Source organism: Manis javanica, chromosome 7, assembly GCF_040802235.1.
Source record: "Manis javanica isolate MJ-LG chromosome 7, MJ_LKY, whole genome shotgun sequence".
Classification (NCBI taxonomy): Eukaryota; Metazoa; Chordata; class Mammalia; order Pholidota; family Manidae; genus Manis; species Manis javanica.
This window is the reverse complement of record NC_133162.1, coordinates 54,898,273-54,921,986: the sequence shown is the minus strand read 5'-3', so window position 1 is coordinate 54,921,986 and position 23,714 is coordinate 54,898,273. Positions and strand designations below refer to the sequence as shown.

Sequence of the window (23,714 nt, the reverse complement as noted above, 5' to 3'; positions counted from 1 at the left end):
AACTGATGTTGTAAGCTACTAGGTTTGTGAATAACTTTTTATACAGCAATACATAATGGGAACACCACATATCTTATACTTTTGCTACCTATTAATAAAGTAAAGTACTTTAAAGGATCAAATACTCACAAATAATAATACACATTATGTATGGACATGTTCCATCACTGCACTTGTCACAGAGATGAGATACCAGACCAAACCACAAAGCAGGCACCAAATCAGCCTGGCTTTGTACATACTGCTCAACAAACTAAGAGTAAGTTTATGTTATTAAATGATTTTTTAAATCAAAAAGACTATCTCATGACACGCAAATATTATTTGGAATTCAAATTTCGGAGTCCATAAGAAAACATCTTTGGAACACAGGCACACTCAATCATTTATGTATTGTCTATGGACATCGTCTATGGCTGTTTTCAAGGAACAACAGCATAGCTAAGTAGTTGTGTCAAAGACCCGGTGGCTTGCAAAGCCTAAATATTTACTATCTGGCCCTTTGCAAAAAGTTTGCCAACCCTTCTCATGAACTTACTTGCCATATGCATCTCATGGAGCAGAAAAGTAGGTGAAGAACAATACATGCATCACATCAATAGACTACAGAAGAAAAATTATGGTATCAATAAGATGCAGAAAAAACAGTTGACAACTGCCAACACTCGTTCATGATAAAAACTCTCAGCAACCTAAGAAAAGACGGGAACTTCCTATACTTAATAGTATTCCAAACATTTTCATTATTATACTTGTTATGGTATTCTATGATTAGTGATTATGACTCACTGAAAGCTCAGATTCTGGTTAGCATTTTTTAGTAGTAATTTCTAACTAAGGTATATATATTGTTTCTTTAGACACAGTGCTATTGCACACTTAATAGACTACAGCATAGTGTAAATACAACTTTTATATGCACTGGGAAAGCAAAAACTTCATTTGACTCACTTTACTGTGATACTCACTTTAATGCAGTGGTCTGAAACCAAATCCACAATATCCCCAAGGTATGCCTGTATAGGACATTCTGCAAAAGTCAAAAACTACAGACGGAGAAACATTAGTGGTTGCCAGGGGTTGACAGAGGGGAAAGGGGTAAGTAAGTGGAGGACAGGGGATCTTTAGTATGATAGAGCTATAAAGAATCCAGACATTATACTTTCATTAAAACCCATAGAACTGTACAACACAAAAAGTGAACACTAATGTGAACAGTGGATTTTAATTAATAATAAATGTACCAGTGTTCACTCATCAATCATAAAATATGTACCATGCTAATGTAAGATATTTAGGAGAAACTGTGTGTGGGGTTGGGAGGGAGGGTCTACGTGGGAGGTCACAGTACTTTTACTTCAATTTTTCTGTAAACCTAAAACTGCTCTAGAAAAAAAATCTATTAACTTTTTTAAATACATTGGTATTTGAGATCAAAGACAGTGTTTCCTCTGCCATTGTAAATCCAGTCCCTGTGTCAATGTCAGATAAATGAGAAGTATAATGCATAAAGGTTTGCAAGCTCTAAAACACACACCTCTGGTAGGAGAGAGAGGGGCACAAATTCAAGAAGCTTTTATAAAATAGGTGATATTCAAAGGTTTTGTAAAATATAAAAACCTTTCCTGGGTAGACAAGGACAAGAAATATGCAAAGAGAAGAATTTGAACAAAAGCAGAGAGACAAAGAGGGGGTGTGTGGTTGGGTAATAGCAAGAGAATAAATTCTGGGGGCTTTTTGTTGTACTTCCTTGTAAAGCCAGAATAAAAGGTATTTTAGGCACTATAATTTCAAAGAGCTGCCCTGACAGTTTGCACAATGTATTCTTAAATACTTATTTTGTATATTTGCAACTCTGTTCTAGCATGAATATTATATTTGTTCTCATGATTTTTTTTTAAATTCAAGCTTTGCAACAGCATTTGGCCAAAAGATATTAAGGTTCTGATTTGAAGATCCCAGGTTTAAATTTGAGGACCATCTTGACCGGATTAGTTTGACTCTATTCCTTAGCACTGAATTGTCCCCAGTACAAGAAAAACTAGAAGAGTAGATATATAAAATAAACCTAGCTCCAACATCAGGAAATTTCCTTGAGATGGTGAGTTAGGAATGTTATATTTTCCTCTGAAGAATCATCATACAATATTGCTATATATAATACATTTGTGTATTCAAGTTTTTTTGCACCTATTACAAAAGAATATGACATGAAAATAATACTCTCTACCAAGCATCATTAACACCATATATCCCATACAAATTTTATTTTAATGCCAAAATTCAAGGAAGTTAGAAAATGTCATTCTAAGTATTAAACTTACTTTTTTACTACTTTTCTTGCTGTTTCAAGAAAAACTGATCAAGGGAAAACAAAAAAAGTAGTCAAAAGAAGTGATTGCTGCAGTATAAGTAGATTCTCATAAATAAAGCAAGCATTTGAAGAAACAAACTTTGTATTGCCAAAGTAAGCTATGTGATTAAATGTTGCTAAGGAAGAAATTTCAAACATAGCAAGGACAGTTCTTTGGATCCTAGCCAGGAAAGTAAGTCTCAACCTTCCTCTCACATCATGGATTGTCCTCCATAGTTTCTCGCAATTTCAAGTTCGTCAATATTAAAGGGAAAAAAAAGTTCAGAATGGAGATTTCCATGTAGAATTCTCAATTTAATAACAGATCACACAACTGTTGGGAGAAGCACAAGGTATAGTGAAGTAATGTGAACGGATGAGCTCCCAGGAGAGCTACAAAGCGAAGATCAGTCAATATCTTCTTACCCAAACAGTGATTTTTAAGGCTGACAGGTAGTAGTGCCTCAGTATTTTATCCCTTGAAGATCTTTCTTTAAAGCTAGTATTTCATATTTTACTTTTACGTTGATCAAAAATGTATAGTCACAAAGTAAAACAATGATCACATTGGCAAAGGTAAAGAAAAAAATAGTAATATGGTGCTATGGGAAGTTCTGGCCCTCTTGTATACTTTGGTGATATATGAACTGGTATAACCTATCACCTGAAGGAAGATTTGGCTGTCCTCAAAAAAATAGAAGTTTGGTCCTCACAAAACTGTCCACATCCCTTGTCATATTCTACTTCTGGTAACATACTGTAAGGTCTACATGGGTCCTGGAAGTGGGAAGTTATTGATTCTTCGGTCTTTAAGACAATGAAAAAGAGCCTAGGGTGGCCACAGCCTTTTGATGGCCACACCTTCATCTAGGAGCAGCCTGCTCCTTGGACCCCAATATGCCACACTACAAAAAGGTTCAGAAGCACAGAGACGGATGTCTCTATACTGAACATGTATAGCTTATATAATAAAAATACTATATGAAACCTCTAACCATAGCAATAAAAAGAACTTATTATGAACCAAACACTGAGCTTTACAATTTAGTACTGGTAACAACCCTCTATTAGGTTAGTACTATTTATTATGTCCATTTTCCAGATAAGAAAACTAAGATACAAGTCAACCAGCTCTAGCAATGAAAACTGCAATTTGTCTGTGTATTGCAAATTTTTTAAAGTTCCTGTTTTCCTGATGCCTCAATATCCTGATGAACAGGTCACGAATACCCTGCCTGGGTGATGAGGCATACTAGTGTGATAAGGCTGGTCCCTGCCACAAGTTCCTCTTCCTGCCCCCCTCAACTGAAACTTAATGACATTTAGTCACACCAGCGAAATCTCTTCATGCATATTCTACCCTGACCCCTTGGAGCTCCTCCCACATGTCCCTCTGCATGTCATGCCATGCCCCACTCTCCTAGGACCTGTGAATGTAATCAATCTCATTTTCACAGGCCTGTGCTGTCATTTCACACCCAAGCCCAACTGATCATCAGGAAAAAAAAATCTTTTTAATTTTTAATTTCAGATCAGAACGTAACAATTATTTCTTACAATACACCCTATTAAAGCCCTTCACCCTCCTTACTACTCAACAGAAAATATTTGCAATGAATAGCTTGAAAGACAGCTACCAATGGGTTGAAAGACTGGCAACAAGTGGAATTTGCATGGTTTTTTGCTTTGAAAGAGATGGAGTTGGGTTTATTTGGCATTTTGACTAGTTTTCTGATTTTTCAGGAATGAACATTTGCTTTCGTAATAAAAGAAGATATTTTTAAAAATCTAAACTTTAATCAAAGGCAAAGCAAAAATGAAAAATGGGAAGAGCCAAAAAGTCAAAGAATTTACTTAACTGGAAATAAAATGGATGAGGAAAGGACTACCTCAATTTTGGACATGAAACTAGAGGAAAGAAGCATTTTTTATTCTGCCCTATAAAAACATGGTTAAGCTATTAACATTCTACATTGCTCCAGCTGAGTTCCAAATGCAGAGGCCTGTACACAGGGACCAAAAATTTTAATTAGCACCGAGAAGACTTCCACAAATATACATACCAAGCCATTTTAGAGAGTGGAATTCTGTGACTATGTGAATAAGAAATATTCATATGATCAGATATAGAGTAAATGACAGTATAAAAATTTGTGCAAGTAAAACATGTCCAAGAGAACAAGATTTTGCTTTTCCTTTAACTAAAATTTTTCTTTCCTTGATTTTCTTTTGTTTTATTGCATTTTTTTAACTACAAGATACTTGCACATTTTAACATATCAAGCAAAAAGAAAATCTAGTAACTCCCCTCTTTCCTCAAGGGAGGTAACCAAATCCATCAAGAATCTATGCTTATGTACACCTAAAACCAATATATTACTATATATCAACTATACTTCAAATAAAAAAAAAGAAAACCTATGCTCAAATACAAATGTCCTTTTCTTTCTTGTTTTCAAAACTGGACATGGTATACTCACAATTAAAAATGCACCTCCTACCAGTGTACTATGTGTGGCTCTAACTCATTGTTAAATTATCTTTATGAGAAACTGTAAGACATTCAAGCAGTCCCATTAAGGTAAATTAAGTTTGTTTCCAGTGTTTTTGCTTTACAAAAACCACAGTGATAAACATCCCTGTAAATATATCCTTACATAGTGCGCATAAGTATTCCCCCTGAGCCAAAAAACAAATTGTACAATTGTCACTCAAATCAGCAACATTTGGAAAGGCCCATATCCTCAATATCCTAAACAGGACGCTTTTTGGGTTCTTTTGCTAATCTAAAAGGTAAAATATTACCAAATAGAGAAATTAGCCATTTTAATCTCTTATGACTTGTGACATTAACGTTTCTTTACATATTTATTGGCCTGTTGCTTTTCCTCTCTCATGAGGTGTCTGCTCATATCCCCTGTCCATTTCCTTTTGGTACTTTTCTTCACAATGTCTAAGAGCTCTTTGCGCACTAGATAAGTAATATCTTGTTATGTTACTATGATTGTGTTCTCCTAACCTTTCTTCTGACTTTATGATTCCATTTGCTAGATCATTTGGTTATAAATGTTACAAACCAATCAAAAGAATTATAGCATTGGTTTGGGTTCTACAAGAAGCAGACAATGGTGCTTTTTGCTAAATTTATGCATAAGATCTCTGTAATGTTCATAAGCTTTAGCTGTTACCTATCATAAGTAAGAAGAACAGAGATTAGTTTTATTTTATTATCAACTGATTATATGAATAACCTCTATTTTAAAAGATCACTTTAAAGGAAAATGTTGGACAAATTCCCACCATTATATAATAAGAGGAAGGGAGAAGAGGAATTTTAGGCAAAAGAATCTATTGGGTTTTTTTGCAAAAGAGAACAGTCCCTTGCTTACTAGGATAATAAACAGTGGAAACTCATATTGTTAACACATATTAAAACAGATATTACACACACAGTAAACTCAACATTATTGGTAGATGCACGCATGTAGTAGCCATGTGCCAGGCAATGGATTAAGTGCTTTCCATTGAGGATCTTATTTAATTCTCTCAACAGCTCTGTGAGACCTGATTCTTAAAGATGAAGAAATGAGTCCCTGCGAAGTTAATTTCAGTTGTCCAAGGCACACGGCTACTACAAAACCCAAACCTTACACTGTGCTACCATTAGTATAAAATGGTTGCAAACTCACACCTTCCAAAAGATAAAAATATTGTTAGATATTATCATCTATGTATACCCTTGGCAGATTTCAGAAATATATTTAAAATCTTATCATGTATCTACTTCTGACTTGAATATTTTTTAAGGTTTTTGAAGGTCAAAGTAACCTTAACCTCCTGTCCTACAGGAGACTATGTAGGCAAGCACTGTCCAAGTGCCAAGTGTCTTTTTGTTCAACAGCCGTAACTGAGCATCAGATGCGCGAGACCCTACATGGGGGAAGGCAGACACAAAAATGGTGGGAAAACATCAATCTGCCCTGTAACTGTCCATTGTCCAGCTAGTTAAGGAAGACAAAGTAAATCAATAATTCCACTACAGTGGGATAAATGCCATGACAATCAAATGTACATGTAGTTCTATGACACTATAGAAGATAGAGTGACTGTCACTATATGCAGAAGTCTAGGATAAAGTTGCCTAAAAGTAGGGACATTTGAGCTAGGTACTGAAGGTATTGTAGGGAGTTTCCAGGAAAACAATAAGGAGAGCAGCAAAAAATAAGAGAGAGAAAACTTGTACAAAGACCTGGAAGCAGGCAAAGGTACAGTCCATTTGGGGAAAGGTTGGAGAAGTTAAGTATAACATGGTCACAAGGACAGATGTTTCAGAAAAAACAAGGTGAACATGGTAAGTTGTATTGGGACAGATGGTAAAAGACCTTCTGTGGAGTAAAATACCTAGGAATAAACCTAACCAGGGAAGTGAAAGACCTATACTCTGAAAACTACAAGACACTCATGAGAGAAATTAAAGAAGAAACCAATAAATGGAAACACATCCCGTGCTCATGGATAGGAAGAATTAATATTGTCAAAACGGCCAGCCTGCCTAAAGCAATCTACAGATTCAATGCAATTTCTATCAAAATACCAACAGCATTCTTCAACGAACTAGAGAAAATTGTTCTAAAATTCATATGGAACCACAAAAGACCCTGAATAGCCACAACAATCCTGAGAAGAAAGAATAAATAAAACAGGGGGGATTATGCTCTCCAATTTCAAGCTCTACTACAAAGCCACAGTAATCAAGACAATTAGGTACTGGCACAAAAGCAGACCCATAGACCAATGGAAAAGACTAGAGAGCCCTGATATAAACCCAACCATATATGGTCAATTAATACATGATAAAGGAGCCATGGACATACAATGGGGAAATGACAGCCTCTTCAACAGCTGGTGTTGGCAAAACTGGACAGCTACATGCAAGAGAATGAAACTGGATTATTGTTTAACCCCATACACAAAAGTAAACTCGAAATGGAGCAAAGATGTGAATGTAAGTCACGTAACCATAAAACTCTAAGAAGACAACATAGTCAAACATCTCCTGAATATAAGCATGAGCAACTTCTTCCTGAGCGCATCTCCTCAAGCAAGGGAAACAAAAGCAAAAATGAACTCATGGGACTACATCAAACTAAAAAGTTTCTGTAAGGCAAAGGACACCATCAACAGAACAAAGAGGCATCCTACAGTATGGGAGAAGATATTTGTAAATGACATATCCAACAAGTGATTAACATCCAAAACATATGAAGAACTTACACACCTCAACACCTAAAAAGCAAATAACCTGATCAGAAAACTGGGCAGAGGATATGAAGAGACAGTTCTCCGAAGAAGAAATTCAGATGGTCAACAGATGCATGAAAAGATGCTCCACATCACTAATCATCAGGGAAATGCAAATTAAAACCACTATGAGATATCACTTCACACCAGTAAGGATGGCCAGTATCGAAAAGACTAAGAACAACAAATGCTGGCGAGGACACGGAGAAAGGGGAACCCTCCTACACTGCTTGTGGGAATGTAAGCTAGTTCAACCATTGTGGAAAGCAATACGGAGGTTCCTCAAAAAACTAAAAATAGAAATATCATTTGACCCAGGAATCCCACTCCTTGGAATTTACCCGAAGAATACAATTTCTCAGATTCAAAAAGACATATGCACCCCTATGTTTATCGCAGCACTTTTTACAATAGCCAAGATATGGAAGCAACCTAAGTGTCCATCAGTAGATGAATGGATAAAGAAGATATGGTACATATACACAATGGAATACTATTTAGCCATAAAAAAGAAACAAACCCTACCACTTGCAACAACATGGATGGAGCTGGAGGATATTATACTCAGTGAAATAAGCCAGGCAGATAAAGACAAGTGCCTAATGATTTCCCCCATTTGTGGAGTATAACAATGAAGCAAAACTGAAGGAACAAAATAGCAGCAGACTCAGAGACACCAAGAAGGAACTAGTGGTTACCAAAGGGGAGGGGTGTGGGAGGGCGGGTGGGGTGGGAGGGAGAAGGGGATTGATGGGTATTATGTTTAGGAGACATGATATGGGGGATCATGGAGAAAACAGTGTAGCACAGAGAAGGCAAATAGTGAATCTGTGGCATCTTATTACACTGATGGACAATGACTGCATTGGGGTAGGGGTAGGGATTTGATAATATGGGTAAATGTAGTAACCACATTGTTTTTTCATGTGAAACCTTCATAAGAGTATATATCAATAATACCTTAATAAAATTTTTTTTAAAAAGACCTTCTGTGTAACCCCTAAGTTGTCTGGACTTTACCCTACTTATAATAGGTAACCATAAATGATTTTTAAACAGGGAAATGACAGCCTATCTTTGTTTGGTAAAGATAACTGGACAGCCAGCTGTCCCTTGGAAGACAGTGTGGAAGCAAGGAGACAATTTAGGCAACTGTTCAAATGGCTGAAGTGAAAGATGGTTAAGGGTGGCACAGAATCAGAGAGAAAACTGAATTTAAAAAGCCATGTATGGCATAGACTTTAAAGAATTTGTACCTTGTTACATGAGAAGGGGAGAAATGTCTCATTAAGTACTCAGATTTCTGACTTAAGCAATGATCACAAACAGATAAAAGGCTCATTTAGGAATCCATGCAAATGTACATTAAGTATTTACTCATTACCAGAAGACATCTGGCAACTCGGGAGTCTTCATCGATTTCTGGGAAAACCTACAGCTCTAATAAGCTCACTAGGAGGTTCTGCAAAACAGCATATAGTAAGTAGATTTGACAGACAACTTCACCACGGTTTGGATTTCAGAGCATGGAGAATCTTTGAGTAGGGAGGAATCTTACCAGTTAAGAGGTTACTCTCTGTACAAGTTAACTGATTTGACTGAGTGCATATGCATTCTGAATACTAGACTGAACTCAAATTTCCCACATTGGCGAGCAATTCATTACATTGATTCTTCAAACACCTGGATCAGGCTCATCAGTTCCACACATTGAGAGACTCAATGGTGACTTAAGTGAACATCCACATAGATCTAAGCCATGCCATCTCATACCCAGTAACATCTTTGCAATCCAACTAGATTTTGCAAAATGCAGCACAAAGCTACAAGGAGATTTAATTACTGCATATGTATCTACTCTGTTGGACCCAGTAAACTAAAACAGCACAGTTTCTTGGCATACTTAATAAGATTTAAGCAAGATTATAAAATTGTCAAAACCTCAAAGAGATGCTAAACATTCCAGATCTCTTAAGGAATCAACTTTAAAGTGTCTCATCATCACCAAGATATTATTTGCTACTATTTATCATCTTTGGCAAGATGTTAAACTGGTTCAGTGGAAAAGCTATCAAACTGAAAAAGAGCAGTACATTGAAAAAAGTCTGTAAAAAATACTAATATGTTCATATAATACTAAGCAATTTGAATTAAATATATTACCTAATAATCATACTACTTGATCCTTCAAACTCTGAGATGGATAAAGTAGGCATTACCATTATCCCCATTTTGTAGATGAGAAAACTGAGTTGCAGAACAGTTTAGAATCACATCTATGAACCTCATTTCACATATTCTCTGAATTTATATCCCTTCTACCAGATAGCAATGCTTTCCCTGTCTTACTATTTCATTTACATTGTTGTGAAAGATGAAACACAGCATTAAAATCCATTCTTTGTTGTCAACATTTTATTGCATGGTACTGTAGATAAAACTCTTACACAAGAGCTAGGCCTTCCTCTGCATATTATGGATTAACCTGAAATTCTCATCTGCACACCACTCACACCAAGGACACAGATTCCTAAGGGTGTAACCAATTTATCTCCAACTTCCATACCTATCATTAAAACAACTGGGCGACCTTGTCTTAGCAGTTTGCCCACCAAGTACCAGCAACACTTGACAGTCGTGATCAATGAACTTTTTTAAAAGGCTGGTCATTTTGAGTTGAATTTTTAACTACTATAACTTTTTTTTAAACAGGATGTTTAAATTGTTAAAGAGTTGTTATAAAATTGTACAGTATACACAAAACAACCATTTTACATAACTCTCATTTCACAAGGGTCACAAACAGTGAATAGAAAGGGAAGGTCGGTTAAAAAAGCAATCTATTCAGTGACCGCAACAGAGAGGGGGTGAGGACTTGAATAATATGAGTGAATGTTGAAACCACAGTGTTGTACATGTGAAACCATCATCACATTGTGTATCAATGATACTTTAATTAATTAATCATTATGTTTTTAAAAAAAAATTTTTAAAGCAATCTATTAAAAATGATGATCAAAGCAGAGGTCTGAGTGATGTGAAGGCAAAAACCAAGAAAAGCAGGCAGGGTCTAGAAGTCAGAAAAGGTAAAGAATTCTCCCCTAGAGCCTCCAGAAGGAACAAAGTCCTACCAACCCATTTTGGACTTCTGACCACCAGAACTGCAACATAAATCCACATTGTTTTAAGCTAACAACAACAACAACAAAGGGATCTATTTATACTTCAAATTTAACTTGGAAAACAAATACTACAATAGAAGAGGCTACATCTGCCACAAAAAAAAAAGTCACACATTTAGATCCTTTAAGAATAACATGCAGACAACTACTGCTAGATATTATAGGATACTGAGCATTTTCTGAATCCATGAAGAATGATAAAGATAGCTGGAGTATCATTTTAGAATTAAATAGTATATTACATTCTAACTCTGTAAAAAGCAATAAAATGGTATGACACATCGGTCCCTATTATCCAAAATGAAAAATTAAAAAGGAAATTAATTTTTAAATCATACCAACTCAAGTGCACCATAATGTAAATGTTTTAAAAAGAAAAATGTGTTGCTTTCTATGTGAAATTTCACTTGACTTTAGAAACCAATCCAAATTTTATTTCACTCGGAACATCCATCCGATGTAGCATTACGATATGAGGGTCTCTGGTTAAGCCTGGGGTAACATAGTTGATCACATTAAAAAGCATTCAAATTATCACAAGTTATAATGTATTGTTTTACCTTTAGCATTCAGTGAGCTGAGTTACCTAGACTTAATGGCTTATGGCACATTATCATTATTTTCTTTATTTATTCCTTTTTATCTCCATAACCTACTCCCATGCACTGGGTCTTACAGCCATTCTAATGTGTTTAATGAGTATTTTACATAAGTGTTCTTACAGGATGTGTACTATGCTATCCTTATGAATTTTTAAACCACATAAATGATAAATATACCTCTCACACTGTTACATTTTCCACCAAGTACTATATTCTTAAGACCCATTCATTTTGCTGCAGATAACTGCATGATGTGCACCCACCATTCTATGCTCCCTCTACTAGCAACCAGCAACGGTCACAACATTACCTCCCACTCCCCTCAAGCACGAATAACCCAGCAGGGAATAATGTTGGGCATGTTCTTTTAAGGACCTATGGACACATTTCAGTGTCCACCTGTAGGAACAAAATTGCCGGAACACAGAGTAAATAACTAGTTAATTGGCTTAAGTAATGCCAGACTGCTTTCCAGAACAGCTGCCCCAGTCTGTGCTCCCGCCAGGAACACCACACAAGGTCTCCTATTTAACCTTACCTTCTCTCATTTAGCTTTGCCTCTTACTAGCTCCATAAGGACAATGAACGAGTCCACCTCTGAACCTTCTTTTTCTTTTCCCTGAGACTATTTACTCCAATTTACTGATAATGGTTGCTGTGAGACACAAATTTAAAGAAATAACATGAAAATACTTAAAAATACACAGTTGTCTACAAATTAAGCAATATGGTTGTAATTTTTATAATTTCTAATTATACTGTCATTCTCCCCCATCCTGCCCTCCAGATGAAAGGAGATAAGTAGATAAACTTGAAGCTTGGAAAATGAAACCTTCTCCTGGATACCTAAATATTGGAGGAAACTGAAACAGAATTAGGAAAATACTTTCTCTTCTTTACTGACTCATTTATGTATTTTTTAACCAAATATTTTATTAAGGACTATGTATCTGGCACTCTACTAGGACTAACATATAAAAATTAATACAGCAAATATTCACACAGTGCACAACCAAATTTTCCATCAATGTCTTGAATTTTGTACATTAATTTTATTCCTAGATGTAATTACTTCAAAGATGGTAGCTTCTGATAGCACAGAATAATAGCTCCTTTTATGCAGTACCTACTATATCAACATGTCATGTATATTTCCTCAAACATTCAGAACAATCCTGCAATGTGGATGTTGTTACCCTACTTTCTCATATAAGGAAACAGATAAAGTTAAGTGATTTGCCCAACAGAGCAATTAAACAGTAGAGCCAGAAAACCTTAGTACATTATTCTAAGAGTTCAGGCTTCCTCTTTCCGCTCCACCATATTTTCTCTTAAAAGATACGTTCAAAGATATATTTAGTAGAGGGCAGACTATTGGAGGGGCTATCAGGATATTAACAAAGTAGAGAAATTAAAAAGATGCAGACATAATTCAACAATAAACAGTACCATTTATTTAATACTATGTCCCAAGTGTTTTGTGTGCATTATTCATAATCCTTATAAAAATATTGAAAAGGAGGTGTTCTTATCCTCTTTCAAAGGTGTGGAAACAAAGATTTAGCTTACCAAGGTCACCCAGTTGTTAACTAGTAAAACTCAGGCTAAAACACAGGTCTTCCTAATTCTAAAACCATGCTTTTTGATTGTAATGAGTACTTCTATAAGAGCAATGGAAATGTTCTAAAATTAGATTGTGGTGAGGTTTTCCAACTTTGTAATTATTCTAAAATTTACTAAATCGTACACTTAAAATGGGTGGATTTTATGTATATACATTATATCTCAATAAAGCTGCTTTAAAAACTTGTAGTTTTCTCTTTTCAACTTTCATCCACAGTTAAAATCATATTTTCAAAAATTCTCAGATTAAGTATATGCCAAGGAACAATTCTCCCACAGACTTCTACTTCCCTCCCATTCAGACCTGAGATCATTCATTCCTTAGAGATGTGAGGTACAAATTATACCTCAGTAAACATGCATGCACACCAACCATAACTAAGGGCAGAAAAATTTATTATGCCTAACTTAACCTCCATAGAAATAGGGTTTTAAAATCCTGTTCTCCCATTGTAATGTCTAAAAAAACCAGGTACAGACTTCAGTTCTTGCATTTCTAATCCAGGCATCTGAGAGTCTACTTGATATTTAATTTGTTGTCAATGGAAGAGAACTGATCAACTGTTCTGAATGCAAGAGTCCTTTCTTAAAAATTCATTTAGATAACCTGATAAATTATAACATTCTGGAGAGTAAAAATTTCATTATTTTTTAACCATGCTTTCCCTATGTGTGCCTGATATCTGGAAAGTGCTAAATATATTGTGGATAAATAAATTACTGATTGAGCTAAAAATATTCAGTGCATTCAACTGTTTATAAGTGGTGTGCTAGAACTAGTTGATACCAGCTACCAAGAGAGCCGAATCTTTCCATCTCTTCCCAACTCCACTTTCACCTTCCACTGGCAGCTTGAAATCAGCCATGATGGAAGTATTTTGTGATACTGTGCTTTATAATAAGAAATTTATATTTGCTCTTCAACTCCATTCCTGGCAAAAACCTCCTAAAACCCTTGGAACGTCCTTAGTGATAAGAGTTGTAAAGGTGCCTTGCTATGTTAATGAGATGGGGGGAAGCTCCTAAGGGCAGGGGCTGACTGCCTGTGGAGCCAAGCTATGTGATCAGAGGGTTGGAATTTTCAGTCTCAGCCTCCAGACTGCCAGGAAGAAGAACAGAACTGGAAGTTGAATGATGCCCAAAAGGTCAATGATTTAATCAGTCTGGTCTATGTAATGAAGCCTCCATAAAACCCCAAAATGACGGGGTTCAGAGAGTTTACAAGTTAGTGAACACATGGATATTTGGGGAGAATGACAAGCTTGTAGAGGGCTCCAAGACCCTTCCACATACCTTGCCTATACATCTAGCTGTTCCTGAGTTATACCCTTTTCTAATAAACCAGTCACCTTGTAAGTGAAATGTTTTTCTCAGTTTTGTGAGCTGCTCTAACAAACAGAACCCAAGAAGGAGGTCCCTGAAACCTCCCATCTATAGCCAGTTGGCCAGAAGCCCAGGTAATAACTTGGGCTTGCAGCTGGCATCTGAAGGGGATGAGGGGGCAGTGTGGTGGGACTGAGCCTGTAACCTATGGGATCTGGCGCTACCTCTGCTTGCATCACAGAATTGCTTGTTGTTTTGGGGAAAACCTTACCCCCCAACATTCATGTTGGAATTGGTGACCAGAATTCTTGCACTTACACAAAAGAAATACATACATGCTATAAACAGGGGTGTTTTTTTTTTTGGAGACCCAGTTTACCAGCACCCAAATTGATACCTCAAATTTAAAAAAAAGAAAAGATGAAAACCTCAAGGACTCACAGAAGCCCAGAAGCTATCCCAATGCTCTCCATTTACTATGTTAGGTTGTCCCTCTTTTCCAGTCCATTTGAATCCCTTGTCTTGGTGAGTGTTCAATTACCATCCCAAATTCAGAGAGTCCTCTTGCTATCAGTCCCCTCGGAACTAATAAATTTTTTATACTTTAAGATATTATCAGTGGCAAAGAATCCACTTGAATACTACAACTAATATCTGACTTCAGCAAAGTTGCAGGAAACAAAATTAATACACAGAAATCTGTTGCATTCCTATACACTAATGATGAACTAGCAGAAAGAGAAATCAGAAAAACAATTCCATTCACAATTGCATCAAAAAGAATAAAATACCTAGGAATAAACCTAATGAAGGAAGCGAAAGCTCTATACCCTGAAAACTACAAGACACTCCTAAGAGAAATTAAAGACTAATTAAAGAGAAATTAAACACTAATAAATGGAAATTCATCTCATGCTCTTGGGTAGGAAGAATTATATTGTCAAAATGGCCATCCTGCCTAAAGCAATCTACAGATTCAATGCAATCCCTATCAAATACTGACAGCATTCTTCAACAAACTGGAACAAATAGTTCTAAAATTCATATGGAAACATAAAAGACCCTGAATAGTCAAAGCAATCCTGAGAAGGAAGAATAAAGCAGGAGGGATTACACTCCCCAACTTCAAACTCTACTACAAAGTCACAGTAATCAAGACAATTTGGTACTGGCACAAGGACAGACCCATCAACCAGTGAAACAGAACAAAGAGTTCAGGTATTAACCCAAGCATATATAGTCAATTACTATACAAAAAGGAGCCATGGATATACAATGGGGAAATGACAGCCTCTTCAACAGCTGGTGTCAGCAAAACTGGACAGCTAAACATGTAAGAGAATGAAACTGAATTACTGTCTAACTCCATACACAAAAGTAAACTCAAAATGGATCAAAGACTTGAATGTAAGTCATGAAACCATAAAACTCTTAGAAGAAAACATAGGCAAAAATCTCTTGAATATAAACATGAGCAACTTTTTCATGAACATATCTTCCCTGGGCAAGGGAAACAAAAGCAAGAATGAACAAGTGGGACTATATCAAACTAAAAACTTCTGTACAGCAAAGGACACCATCAATAGAACAAAAAGGCATCCTACAGTATGGGAGAATATGTTCATAAATGACATATCTGATAAGGGGTTGACATCCAAAATATATAAAGAGCTCACATGCCTCAACAAACAAAAAGTAAAAAAATGGGCAGAGGAGCTGAACAGACACTTCTCCAAAAAAGACATTCAGATGGCCAACAGGTACATGGAAAGATGCTCCACATCGCTACGCATCAGAGAAATGAAAATTAAAACCACAATGAGATATCACCTCACTCCAGTAAGGATGGTCACCATCCAAAAGACAAACAACAATAAATGTTGGCGAGGATGTCAAGAAAGGGGAACCCTCCTACACTGACGGCGGGAATGTAAATTAGTTCAACCATTGTGGAAAGCAGTATGGAGGTTCCTCAAAAACAGAAATACCCTTTGACCCAGGAATTCCACTTCTAGGAATTCCACTTCAAGTTTGAAAAAGACATATGCAACCCTATGTTTATTGCAGCACTCTTTACAATAGCCAAGACATGGAAGCAACCTAAGTGTGCATCAGTAGATGAGTGGATGAAAAGATGTGGTATATATACACAATAGAATATTATTCAGTCATAAGAAAAAAACAAATCCTACCATTTGCAACAACATGGATGGAGCTAGAGAGTATTATGCTCAGTGAAATAAGCAAGACAGAGAAAGACAAGTACCAAATGATTTCACTCATCTGTGGAGTATAAGAACAAAGCAAAAACTGAAGGAACAAAACAGCAGCAGACTCACAGAACCCAAGAATGGACTAAGAGTTACCAAAGGGAAAGGGACTGGGGAGGGTGGGTGGGAAGGGAGTGATAAGGGGAATAAGGGGCATTAAGATTAGCACATATAATGTAGTGGGGGACATAGGGAAGGCAGTATAGCACAGAGAAGACAAGTAGTGACTCTATAGCATCTTACTACGCTGATGGTCAGTGACTGTAATGCGGTATGTGGTGGGGACTTGAGAATGGGGTGAATCTAGTAACCACAATGTTGCTCATGTGATTGTATATTAATAATACCAAAATTAAAAAATAAATAAAAAATAAAAAGATGTTATCAGTGGCAGAAAAGCCAATTTCTTTAAAGTCAGGTTTTTTGGGAAATACAAACAATATAATATAAACTAAGAAGTTCCCAACATTTGTAAAATTATCCTAACATCAGGAATGCCAAAATATGATGGAAAAAATTCTTCTGAGAAACAAGGAAATCTATTGCTTTATTACTAATTACATCTCTCTTTTAACATTTAAAATAGTTTTAAATTACATAGATAACTATTTCAGCTGGAATAGAACTTAGAAACAGTTTATTCCAACTCTTTACTTTTTCCAGTGGAGAAGCTGAAGCCCAGCTGGTGATAAAATTCTGAGGTTACAGAGCTATTTAGTTGGAGAACATGGCCTCCATTCCCAGGCTCCTGATTTCACCATCATTGCTCTGACCACTACTCAAGAGGTTCCAATTCAGTTTCAGCCCTGAACTGGTTCAATAGTGAACCACAACACACATAGCCTTCCTAAAGTTCGGTTTGTTTGTGTACAAAATAGTTGGGTAATAATACCTACCCTATGGTGTGTTTTGAAGCATATACTATCTACCAAGAGAAACACAAGAAATCACTACTGTTATTATTAAAGATGCATATGTCTTCTCTATCCAGATTATCATGGATTTTTTTTTTTAATGTATAAGGATATTTATTTGCAGCATTATCTGTAGGGTAAAACCAGAAACAAGATAAATAGTAATAGGGAAATTAGTAAATAAATTATGGTCTCTCTATATTATGAATATTTAGCAACCATTAAAAAGAATAAATTGCAGCACATTTCTAAACAGTTCTCTGTGCCTTTCTGCAAATGTTTTCATCTTGTGGCATTTTTCAGTGTAGAAATTATAAAGTATAAGTCTATTTCATGATGCACCTCTCCTTAAATTTTAGGTGACTTTGCCAACATTTCCCCTTCTTGATTATACACTAAAGCCCAGACTAAATTTGAGACACATGATTAAATGATACCAAAGATCTAGACACGGAATTTTACGAGAGGAAAAACCAAGTACTTTTCACATGATAGGAGCTCAAAAATATTGTTCAAATGGTTAAAGCTGCTCCTAAATACAAATGCCAAATCCTTGTTGTCATTTATTTTATCATTCATTCAACATTAATTGAAAGCCTACTGTGTGTCAAGCCCTGTGTTTGATGCTAAAGAGCAAAGTGGCACTCAGATTTTATTTTGCCAGATTCCATGTAAAATGTCATGACATGAAAAGGGAAAAAGAGAAGCCCCACATTTGTATGGCAGATCCTTGGCATTAAGCCCTGGGATTACTCAGAGAGGCTGTACAGGGCAGAAATGTAGTTCAGTGCTGGAGGGACAAAATAGCTACTAATGAATCACCTTAGTTATCTTTAAAACACTTTTAGAAACACCATTCCAATTCAGCAGCACACAGTTCTTTTTTTTTACAGTGGCATTTAAATTCATTTCCATTCTGCCTCTTTCCTCTACCAGGTCAGATCCAAATATTCATGCCCTGCCCAGAAAACAAGATGTACGTTAAGGCCAAATTTTCAATATTTCTCCTCTTTTTAATATTATCTGAAAATGGAAGTAATTAAGCACCATCTGATGGCAGAAATATCAAAATAATTTCTTTCACATTTTAAAGCTCTAACTCCAAATGATAGTTCACTTAATCTGTTTATTAATATACATTATCAAGTACCAAAGACAGTGTATTCTGAGAAAAATACTATCATCTACTCAGATCTGAAAACATATAACTTTCATGCAACTACTTTCTTCTTGTCTACATAAGATACTTGCTAATTAATCCATCTAGGAGCTCCTCCAAGAAAGGAAACTCTGGAGTAATTTTCATAAGACATCAAAAAATTGGTATTATTTTGGTGCCATTGGTCTCATGTGCATGGACAAACAGGAACCTGATTGGTTCCTGAAAAAATCCATTGAAAGATAGACAAATCCATTGAAAGATACAGTTTGCCCACTCTCATATATGCCAGAACAAGTCTCCAGGGTGTATTACAGTCATGACTATGGCTTTTGAAGATGTTGCTATCCTTTAGCATTTAATCAGGAAAGAAGATACCAAAATAGATCCTGCACTTAACTTTGATAGCACTTTCAATCTATAACCACAGCTGGGTTTCTAACACTTAAAAAACATATATAATGGAAAATAGACAATTTTAAAATGACTTTAAAAATTATGTCATCCAAAAGGTAAATAACAAGTGTAGGCAAGGATGTAGGGAAATGTGAACCTTCCAACAGTGTTGGTGGGAATGTAAAGTGGTACAACCACTGTGGAAAGCAGTACGGAAGTTCCTCAAAAAACTAAAAACAGAAATACCATATGATTGAGTAATTCCACTTCTGGGAATTTACCCAAGAAAACAAAACCCCTATGTTTATTGCCACACTATTTACAATAGCCGAGATATGGAAGCAACCTAAGTGTCCATCAATAGATGAATGGATAAAGAAGATGTGGTTGACATATACAGTGGGATATTATTCAGCTATAAAAAAGAAGGAAATCCTGCCATTTGTGACAACATGGATGGACCTGTAGGATATTATGCTAAGTGAAATAAGCCAGGTGGAGAAAGACAAATACCATACAATTTCACTTATTTGTGGAATATAAAAACAAAACAAAACAAAATGAACAAAATAGCACTAGACTCACAGGCACTGAGAAGTGACTGTTAGTTACCATGGGGGGAGGTGTTTGGGTAGGGGGGGGAGGTGAGAGGGATAAAAGGACACAAAAATTCTCAATCATAATATAAGTTGGTCACAGGGATGGTAGTACAGCATGGAGAATACAGCCAACAATTCTGTAACATCTTTCTATGTTGACAGATAGTAACTGCACTAGTGGAAGGTAAGAATTTAATAATATGGGTAACTGTTACACCATTGTATTGCCATACCACAATAATACCATGGATAAAAGGCAACTTTAAAAATTCAAGGTGTTTTCACATATTGACATAGGATAAATATGAAAAATTAAATGGCCCTCTTGTTCCAGGTACCTTAGCATTAACCTAACCTCTCAATGACATTCACATTTGAAAAATTCAAGGGTAGAGTTATGTGAACAGTCCAGTCAATATACACAGGGAAAGGTTACTTCAGATCTGATTAGATCATTAGTAACCTTGATTTCTTTCAGAAGGGTAGACTCTAATAAGTTTGGAGACCTTGTATGAGGGCTAAACATTCCAATTAAAATTCATTAATTCAGAATGTTCTTGAGTGAAAGTGTCAAATAGCTGGTCTCATCAATTTCAGTTATTAAGTTTATTCAAAAAAATAAAAATGCCATAAATACCATTTATATAGGCTAGCATCTCACATGAACTCCAATTTAGATTATAATGATTCCCTACAACTACAGCAACATATTCTAAAAGTATACACTTGCTCATTTAAAAAAATGGGTAACTTAAATTTAAAACTTACTAATTGGAAATCAACCTAAGAATAAACACTGAGAGTCCAAAACAAGTATATTCTTTTGAATTACCAAAATATTATTCTAGAATTAGGCAGACTCACTTGCTCTATAAACCCATTAACACTGCAAAAGAAAAAAAAATTAAATACGGAATAAAGGAAAACCACAGTTCTAATGCAGCACTGCCACACGAATGCAAATTCAAAATCCACAGTGTTTCCTTGGATCCCAAAACACACCGTTGGTCTTTCTATTGTCTGAGGACATTGAGCCACACATTCTCTACAGATTATGAAACAGATATTTATTTATGCTTTAACAAACAGAACACAAAGAACCATCATAAATGGTTCACCATAAATAAACATCCATAGTCCAGATTCACAACCCAACTCATCCTCCACTGATTTGAGAACTAAGAGAAATTGGCCCTCTACTTATTAGCAGCTGTATTGAAGAAACTCAATGGATCACTTTATTTCGGTTAGTTTCTGTTTCAGAGTGAGTGATTTTAATGCTACATTCACTTTCAATATTGAATATGTGTTTCCTTAAAGATGAACCCGTTTGAGCCCAGGTCAGCAGATTATATGGATGCCAGAACTGCAAAGGCAGCAATCTGTGTCCACTCTGAGAAGTTCTCCTTCCAGTTTTCCTACTAGAGTCTTCCTGAAGGAGCCTAATCTGGTGGAATAAGGCCTGGTTATAACCCTAGCATGACTCCTGACAGCGCCTTTAAGAAAAGGTGGGCTCTTTCAAAATTAGACAAGCCATACATTCTCAAACAAGCAGATTTAAAACTCAGAAACAAGGCAGCAATGAAAACCACCAATAAAGTCTGTCAAGACCGAAGAGTCTTATTTTGAAGGTTTCCGTTTGATTCCCTGAGGATTTCTAGAGTGACAACTAAAGGAAAGACGTAAGGGCCAGGAGAGTTGTATGCTTCAAGGGCAATTATACATAATAGGAAACTAGGTAAATTACTGTGTTCACAGCTACTCAAATGTGCCTTATTTTAAAAAGGCAGTATTTTTTTTTAATAGATAACGCATGCACACGGTTTAAGGGCAAAAACAGAATTCCCAACAGGTTGGTGAAAATAAGTCTTCCTCCTGCCCATCCCGCAGGTCCCTCACCAAGGTCAACTACTGTTTCTTAGTCCCCCTCTTGACATAGTATGCACACACGAACATACGCGAGTGTTTTAAACCAATTACCCTATATTATACACATAGTGGCAGCTGCAAAATTGCTACTGAACGCTTCTGAGCTTCAAGGTGGCAATCCGCTGGGGGCTGGGAAGAAGGAGACTTGAAGCTGCAGTTTTGCATATCATGTACCAGTTTTTACTTTCTGTGTGTTTTACTTAACATGTGTATGTAAATTAAAGCTCCCGAAGATTAGGGGAGAAGGTAAACCCACGGCAAGCCACCACCTCCTGGCCCTGCACGACACCTCACTGGTCTGCGCTTAGACTAGGTCCAATCTTTAAAGCATATTTTGTATTCTCACTGGATTAAATGAAGTATCTCGACTCATCTTTAAGGAAAAAAAAAAACTTTTTCCCGAAGGTTAACTCTCAAAACCAGGTGATTTTCTCCGCGCCAAACACGTAGCCTATCTGGTCGTGTCCTGAGGAAGGGTCCAGCCTGGCAGTGAGCTGGAGGGACAAGCCAAGACCAGAGAAGCCCAAAGACGGGTACCCCGAAGAGATGCGGGAGCCCCGAGCGCTGGGCCGCGCTTTTCTTCTAGGCAAATGTTGCGAAGCACAAGCCCCCAAGTCCTTGCCCTTGCGCCCTCCTGCTTTTCTCGGGATGCTCTAGAGCTGGGGCAGATTCGAGCTCACGCCTCTGCCCGGGGCCTCAACTTCAGTCCCTAGCCCTGGACGCCCCGGACCCCTCGCCCTGCGGCGTCGGGGCCCCCTCCGCTGGCCTTCCCGGCGCCGCCCGCCACCCCAAGAAGGCAGGGCTCCAGGCAGCACCCCTGCGCGCCTCGGCTCCCGGGCCCCCGCCTCCAGCCTGGGGCCCCCGTGCGCCCCGCAGCGAAGGAAGCTACAGGTAGGGGGGCGGAGCGGCGCGAAGCTCACCTGAGCCGGAGGGGTGCTCCCGGCGCCCGCTGGAGAGGAGGAGGTGGAGGAGGCCATGTTGTGGTTCTGAAACTGCTGCTCCTTCCAGGAACTCCGCTCTCCCCTCCCCGCCCCGCTCCTCCTGCCCCCAAATGTGGGACTTCTTAGCAGAAAGTTGGGCTGCGGCGCGGCAACGCCAAGCGCGGCCCTGCGGCGTCAGCCCCGCGCGGCGTCTCGCGCCCCGACCGTGTCCTCGGCGCCCGCCAGGTGCCCGCCCGGGCCGGTGTGCGGGGGGCGGGCTCCCGCTCAGGTAGAGGCGCGGCGGCGGGCCGGGCCCGCTGCCTTTGGGCCGCCCCGCCCGGCGAGCATGCCCAGTCGGCCGGCGCGCGGGGTCCGAGCCGCCGCGGGCGCAGGAGCAGGCGCTGAGGGGTGGGGGCCTTACCTGGGGAGGTGGCGAGCGGAGGCAGCTCTAGGAGGTCAGGGAGAGCAAGTGCTGTTCCCTGAGGGCTGCTGAATCGAGTTGCATTAGCCATCTCCATTATAATAACAAACTTTTAAAAAGGGCAAGATTCTCTTATTTTATTAATTGATGCTTATTGAAGTTTAAGTGAATAAAATCATTAGGCAATTTCGCGTTTGCTTTGTTGTTATTAATCCATAGTATCTAATTCACGTAAAAGCAGTGTTTGCAGGCCGACAGCTTCAAAACAACATCCACAGCCTCCCACCCCACCCAGGTCCCAGCAGCACCCAGACTGGCTCTTCTACCCTGTCTAATTAAAAAATAAAATCTGTAGCCATCCTGGGTGTGAGGCAGGCATTGAGCCTCACCCAGCAAGAATCTCTGAGTGTCCTTATTCCTAGGAGCTCAAATGGCAAGGCTTTGCAGAACTCCAATCCTGCCCAAGGCTGGCAGACAGCTGGATTCAGGATGCTACCCTCACAGAATTTACAATTAAGGTGGGGATACAGAGGGAGGCAACTGCCCAGCACATGATGCCTCCCAACAGGAGAGCCTCTCTCACTTAATCAGTGCACCAGGCAGGCTAGGGCATTAAAAATGACAGCAAACACGTTGGTAAGAAAGTTACTCATTTTTCAGTTCTTTCAATTCTGCTGATTACAGTATGAAGAAAGTGTTCTCTCTTTAAACACTTGCTAACC

General features: G+C 37.8%; 1 protein-coding gene across 1 annotated transcript in view; it reads right to left on the bottom strand.

Annotated features, from left to right (window-relative positions):
- ANK3 (ankyrin 3) overlaps nt 1-22,924 on the bottom strand; it is a 661,312-nt gene extending 638,388 nt beyond the window's left edge. The window contains exon 1 of the mRNA XM_073241006.1: nt 22,572-22,924. The gene's annotated coding sequence lies outside the window, so the exon portion shown is untranslated. The remainder of the gene's footprint in view (nt 1-22,571) is intronic.
- Between the last annotated feature and the right edge of the window lie 790 nt (nt 22,925-23,714).